The sequence below is a fragment of the Tupaia chinensis genome, unplaced genomic scaffold, assembly GCF_000334495.1.
Source record: "Tupaia chinensis unplaced genomic scaffold, TupChi_1.0 Scaffold000005_2, whole genome shotgun sequence".
NCBI classification, from domain to species: Eukaryota; Metazoa; Chordata; class Mammalia; order Scandentia; family Tupaiidae; genus Tupaia; species Tupaia belangeri.
The window spans coordinates 2,105,047-2,112,307 of record NW_006159434.1 but is presented as its reverse complement, the minus strand read 5'-3'; the positions used below and the strand labels follow the sequence as shown (position 1 = coordinate 2,112,307).

The window sequence follows — 7,261 nt, the reverse complement described above, 5'->3', positions numbered from 1 at the left end:
TTAACAAAAGCGACAATTCAATTATTCATCAAATACCTCCAATGATCCTAAATTCCTAATACCAGAAAAAATTAAATAAAACAATATTGTTTATGTATTGGAAAGTGCCCTATCGGGATCAGCAATTGGCATAATGGCTGTGTTGCTGGACTCCCATGTAGTCGAGCACGTTTCAGTCCTGGACCCAGTGGCTTGGACTCACGCCGGGCGCATGTGCAAGCATGCCCAAGATCCTGAGAGGAGAATGGAGGAGAAGGGATTGCAGCATGGCCATCCCCCCTGCGAGTGATTTCTTTCTTTCTGTCTCTCTGTCTCTCTCTGTCTGTCTGGCGAGCATACATATCCTATGGTGAAGACCTCTCCAAAAAAAAAGAAAGTGCCCTATCACCTTATCTTTGGTTTAATTAATTGCATCTATATTAATATATACAACTCTAGTTAGCCTGTCTTTCTGACTACAATTCAGAATGATTTTATAATCATGTGTGCCCTTTTCAAGTATTTATTTTCATACAATACAGAATTTTAGCTAGGATCTAAATATTCTAAAATATACAAATATAAAGCATAATATTCTAAAATATTATTTTAGAAATTGAAAAACCAAAGCCAAGAAAAATAAAAACCTTACTCTAAATTGCATTATGTATTATTGTCTACAACTTTTCTATTTTACATTCATGCTAATGATTTATTTTTTAATAAAAACAGAATTATGTTCTGTATACTGTTCTGCAATATACTTTCATAAGTGGCAATATGATTTGGTCATCTTTTTATATATATGCATAGAAGTATCTTTTATTCTTGTAAATGACTGTAAAGTATTCTGCTCTCTGACTGTACCTCATATTATTATATTATCATTTTTTGAGAGATTTTTGCTATAGAGACAGAGAGAGACAGAGAAACAGAAAGTGAGAAATCACCCCCCCCAGAGGGGATGGCCACGCCTCAATCCCTTCTCCTCCATTCTCCTCTCAGCATCTTGGCCACACACACGCGCATATGCACACGCAAGCCTGGTGTGAGTTTTAAGTCACCAGGTTCAGGACTCGAACTGCCATGTACTATGTGGGAGTCTAGCGATGTAACCATTACACCATCTCCTGGTCCCTATCATTATTATTTTTTTAAGGATTTTGTCTTAGGGTACATGCACTTGCTGAAGAGAGACAGAGACAGTGGGAGGAAAAATGAGACATCACCTCCCAGAGCGGATGGCCACATCGCAGTCCTTTCTCTTCCATTCTCCTCCTGAGATTTTGAATATGCACACACACATTCCAGGAGTGATTTTCAAGCCACTTGGTCTAGGACACGAAACCCTGTCAGCCATGTAAGAGTGTACCCGCCTTAACCATCATGCTATCTGCTGGACCTACTACTGCATTTTTTATTGCAACTGTTTGTTTTAACTATGCCCCTATTGATGAGTTTTCGGGTTGTTTCCAAATGTTCATTATTGAACATAATGAGGTCATCAATATTTTGCTGACTTGCATAAATTCCTCACAGTAGGAAGTACTGAGTTTAAAGGGCTGAACATTTTATAATAGTCATAGGTAGAGCTGAATTGTCCTGTAAAACTGTAAACAAATTCTCATTTTCTCACATGCTTACTAAGAATCACAAGAATACTTTCAGTGTGTTTTTGTCAATATAAGTAATTAAAACAATTTATCTGTTTAATCTGACATTGTCTTGATTACTAGTGATGCTATTCCTATGTGCGTATAGGCCATTTGTAGGTTTTTTTTTTATGTGAATTGTGTATTCATTTTACTAGTTTATTCTTATCTACTTGCTTACTTCTTTTCCTGTGCAATGGTTACTTTCATGTTGTCCTGCGTATCAATTATAAATTCATAGAGATAGTAGATATTATGAATATATACTAAATTGGAATGAAATCAAACAATAAATCTAAAAATAATCTGTAAACTGTCATTTAAATTAATGTATCTCTGCACATAAAACAATACATTGCAATGATTTTTCAAAAACTTAAGTGCTAAGTATCTATTTTCTTATTAATAATCAAATTTCTTGGACATTTACATGAAATTATTATAGATTAAAACATTTGATATAACAGATCTATGGGCAACTACTAGACATTTATTAAATTGAATTTAATTGGCATATTGGAATGAAACAAAACTAATCATGAATCATAAAGATGCCTTCTGGAGTTTATAATCTACTGCCTTAGAACTACCTACCTATATTTGTAAATAAAGTTTTATTGGAACACAGTCATGTCCACTGGATCCTGTATCACCTATGGCTGTGTTCCCAGTACAAAGAGTTGAAAAGTTGCAACACAGACTGCATGACCTACAAGGCTGAAAATATTTACCATCTGGCTAGTTATGAAAAATAAATTGCTGACTACTGCCTTATATTTAAAAACATTGAGCAGGTTTTTTTTTTTTTGTAATTGAGATTTATTAGTTGTGTCAAGGGTCAGTACAGACATTTCAATTTTTCAATTGAATTGAAATTATGTTAATTCTTAACATAAGTACCAAAAATTTAAAAAGCCAAGTATAGTGATTCTTTTTAAATTATTACGGTGACATTCCAGCTTCAAATTTGTAGGCAAATTTTCCTTAAGAAGCTATCAAGAACTGCCTTCAAATGTTGAAAGCTGTTATGTAAGTCCCACCAAATCACATTTTAGTATCATACACACTACATACTCAAATTTCCAATCTTTCACAGTACATTAACAAATTATTAAGAAAACTGGGCTACCATGACCAAAGATGTTACAGAGTGCACACAATTCTGACAGGGAGAGCAACAGTCAGAGTATTTTTCTCTAGGAAACAATACTACTAAAAACATAATAGAAGCAATTTAAGATATTCAAGACACATTAAATGCATGACTGTGACTCCAAACTGCCATTTAGCATGCTTTGTATTTAGGATATAAAAACGACCCACTCGCCCCCACCTATGGAATGTTAAGCTGACATGCAAGAGAGTCAAAGCCTCCTATAATTCAATATCTAACTATTTTCTGGTTGTGCTGAAAAATAAACAACCAGTAAATGATTTCACCTTTTAAAAAACCATTTACACTTAAAAATGGGATGAGGTAGGATTGTCTCCTTCTTAAAAATGTTTCTAGAGCTACTAAAAAACTTGCATTTACAAAATAGTTGATAAAAATATTCCTCTGGATTGCACAAGAAGGGAGACAGGGACCATTGATAAGACATGGTATATGACATTACTCAGACTTGACTTCTTTCTCTCCTGCTTCATCAGAGGGTGGACTCTCCTCATTTTAGTTTCTCCATTTTCTGCAGGTAAATCTTTAGTGTCTTGGTTGGCCACTTCAGCCTGTTTCCCCTTTGCTCCCCTTTTCCCTTTTGTTTGCACTCTTTTGTCTGAAGATTTCTCCCTCCCTGCAGCCTTTTTTGACTTCATCTCCACTTTTGCAGGAGGTTTAGCGGACAACCTCGCCCATCTCCTTCTGGGCTCTTCCTTGGCTGCCCCCTCGACTGAGCTGACCTTCTTCTTGGTCATCTTGGCTGTGGACAGGGTGCATGCTGGGTGCCTGATAAGGCAGTGGCATGCCTAGAGCCTTTGCGGAGTTAAGTGGATAAACCCTACCATTCCTCCTGCTGCCCAAACTGCTGGGAGCAGGTTTTCAAAGAGTTTTCAAGGACATTAAGCATCCCAATAAAAAATGATACTATTGGGACCAGTAGATGCTGTAATGGTTATGCCGCTGGATTCCCATGTGGTCAATCACGGTTTGAGTCCCGGATCCAGCAACTTAAAACTCACACCAATTACATGTTCATGTGTGCCCAAAATCCCAGGAGGAGACTCTGGGGTCATCCTCCCTGGAGGGGATTTCTCAATTTCTGTCTTTCTGTTTCTGTGGCTAGTGCACCTGCTCTATAACAAACATCTCTCTGTCTCAAAAAAAAAAAAATTAATACAATTTACATCTGCAATATCTTTTACTGCCTGAAACTAGAATAATGCAAGTTTCTCAAAACAAACTAGTAAAAGTGAAAAACCATGTTCACAATGAGGCTCTCCATTGACAAATAATGTTCTTAATAGAGACAAACTCACATCTTGGTGATAAGTGATATGTGCGTGTGGCTCTCCACCTCTCTTATCTTTCTCTCCATCTATCTGTCGGTCTCATTTTGATTTTCCAGATAATGTTCAAGTTGTATCTTCAGGCAGTTTTGAGCCTGCCATATTTCACCTTACTGTGAGAGGATCAACTTACCATGGTGGTTGACTGCAGGGATAGAAAATCAGTGTGACTTTCTGTGATAAATGCAAACAAACCAGGAAGATAAAAGCCAGTTTTTTAGTGTGCACAATGGAGTAAGGTACTTTGCATATAGGAGAATTATGAAGATTTTGAAAATACAGCGCAAGATCACTCAATGAAGAAAGGATGGAAAGGCTATATGTTGGAATCAGGAACTTGCTGCACAAAACAAAAGCTTGAAAATGCCAGATTTTTCGATAGACAGTGAATATACAAAGAAAATAAAGTTGATGCTATTTAGCTATAGGAGTAAACCTAGAGGCATGCAGTGAATATGTTAGTGTGAAATGACTTGAAATCCAAATAACCTTTAATGTTGTATTGTTTCTGTCCCAGATTGAAGGTCTTTTTTTTTTTTTTTTTTTTTCTAAGCTTTAGATTTCAGTCAGTATTTGATAAACTCTTTGGTCTGGTTTGCCTTTTAGCAGTTCTTGCAGGATACTGTGAAACTTCTGATTTGAGAAGTATAGACCTCAGCACAGTTACTGGGCTGCTGTGTGAGGGTCTTGATGCTGTCATTAGGCACACATAAATAATTCCTGAGTCATAGCCCATGTGGCAGAAAGATCAGAGAATGGGGAGCATAACTCTTGGTGGAAGTGTGGGCTCTGTGGCAAATACCAATTATTCTTTTGGAATGCTAGTATGTTTTCTTCATATATTAGCTCAATATGGTGCCTTTGCTTACTTTGCTAATGCTCACATCTTTTAGAAAATGTGCCACAACTGCAGTCAGCAGTTTGCCTATGCTCCAAATGATGCTTTTTGTGCATCGAGTAACTGACAAAACAAACATCATTTATTCTTGCGGAAAAGGTCTACTTGTATTTTAGTGTGCACTATATTTGAACATAGAACTTACTTGATAGGTGAACTGAACTTCTGCAGGCACACCTCATAAATGACAAATAAGATCCTAACCAAAAAAAAAAAAAAATTTCAATTAAGGAAAAGCAACTAAAAAATAAATACTGGAATTTCCCTACGATTTTAACTTTCCAGTGAACTCTACACATTAGTTGGTAGGGTCAAGAGAGAATCACTACTGAGAGAATCAGGAAGAGAGATCCTACTGGTTAATGTGTGCAGAAGTACTTGTTTGGACCCCTTCCTGTCTCTATAGAGGCATTGATCCAGTAATTATCCTCTTCTCCTCTTGTACCTTTAATTACTCTCTTCTCATTGATTCCTTCCTTGCACCACAAGCACACTCTTGCTTTCTCACCTTAAATGTATTTCAAAGTCATTTCTTTTAACACTAGTGCTTGCTTAAGCTACTCCCTCCGCTTTTCCTTGTAGTACCACCAAATGTACGCTAGTTTATACCTTTGCCTTAACATGCACAATCTCCCACACTACTGAATGTATTTTATGTGAGGCTCTGCAGATTCCGTAAACCAAATAAATATTCAATCATCATTTTGTTGCTGCTTTCACTCTCATTGAGCTCTTGACGTTTGCTGCCTTGGACTATCATTGCTGCTTCTGTTAGCAGTACACAGAGTGTTTGCTTCAGTTACAAATTGCCACTCAGTGTTTCTTAAGGTAGTTGGGACTTCAAAAATCTTATGGGGGGAAAAAAAAAAGAACTTAAAGTACAAGGTCCTTTTATGTGAAAAAAAAATTGAAATTCATGCATTTTTTTCATAATATACATTTTCCATTAACTTTTTAAAAAATTAATTAATTTATTTTTCATTTCATCTTCTTTTATACATTCAATCATATTATTATTTGTCTTACGAAATGGATATTTCAACAGGTGAACGTCTCTCCCCAACACAGTTGTCAAAACCACAAAACATCCTTAACAGACAATACCGCACCTCCCTGTGACATCAATACTTTTTGAAGACCCTACATGTACTCTACAGGTGCATTCCTTTATAACTTTAACTTAGAACCTGAAACTGAAATGCTCTTATTACCCTACCCTGTCATTTCTTCCTTTTACTCTCTTTCATGATTTAATTCACTACCTCTAACATCCTCCCTGCTACATTATGAAATACTTCCTCCTTTGTTTTTTTAAGTTTGGTTTTGTTTTTGTTTTTTTATTTTATTTTTATAAAAGTTTTATGTTCACTGAACACATGTGCTAGTTCATGTGTTCCTTTTTCCCACACATGGAAACCCTCCATCAGAGTGGCACATTTGTTACAATCATAAACCTGCACTGACCCAAACTTGATAGTTTATATTGCAGTTCACTCATGGCGTTACACATTCTACTAGTATAGACAAATGTATAATGAAGTATATGTCCCTATCATTACAGTACCATACAGATTTTCATTGCCCTAAAAATCCACTATACTTTGCCTACTCATCACTTCCCATCCCCAACCTCTGTCACCATCAATCTTTTTATTGTCTCCATAGTTTTGCCTTTTCCAGAATGTCATATATTTAGAATCCTCTAGTATGTAACATTCTTAGCTTAACTTTTTTTTTGGCTTGGTAATATATAGTTAAGATTCTTCTATGTTATTTTTTTCTTTCTGGTTTGATAGCTCATTTCTTTTTACCAATAGTAGCTCTTGTCTGGATGTACCATAATTTATTCACCTACTGAAAGACACCTTGGTTTTTTCTATGTTTTGGCAGTTGTAAATAAAGCTATCACTATAAATATCCTTGTGGAGGTTGATGTATGGACATAAGTTTTCAACTCTTTGGAGTAAATTTCAAGAAACATTATTTTTGGATTGTAAGGTAAGAGTGTGTTTGGTTTTATAAAAACCTGCCAAACTGTCCTCCAGTGTGGCTGTACCATTTTGCATTGCCACTAGCAATGAATGAAAGTTTCTGTTGCTCCACTTGGGCTTGGCAGGATTTCAGATTTGGTCATCCCAATAGTGGTGAAAGAGTATCATATTGTTATGCTAACTTTCTTTTTTTTTTTTTTGAGAGGTTTTTCCTATAAGCTGCCTGTACTCGCCAGACA

General features: G+C 36.1%; 1 pseudogene; it reads right to left on the bottom strand.

Annotated features, from left to right (window-relative positions):
* Positions 1–3,243: 3,243 nt before the first annotated feature.
* LOC102484358 (non-histone chromosomal protein HMG-14 pseudogene) lies at positions 3,244–3,542 on the bottom strand (annotated as a pseudogene).
* Between the last annotated feature and the right edge of the window lie 3,719 nt (positions 3,543–7,261).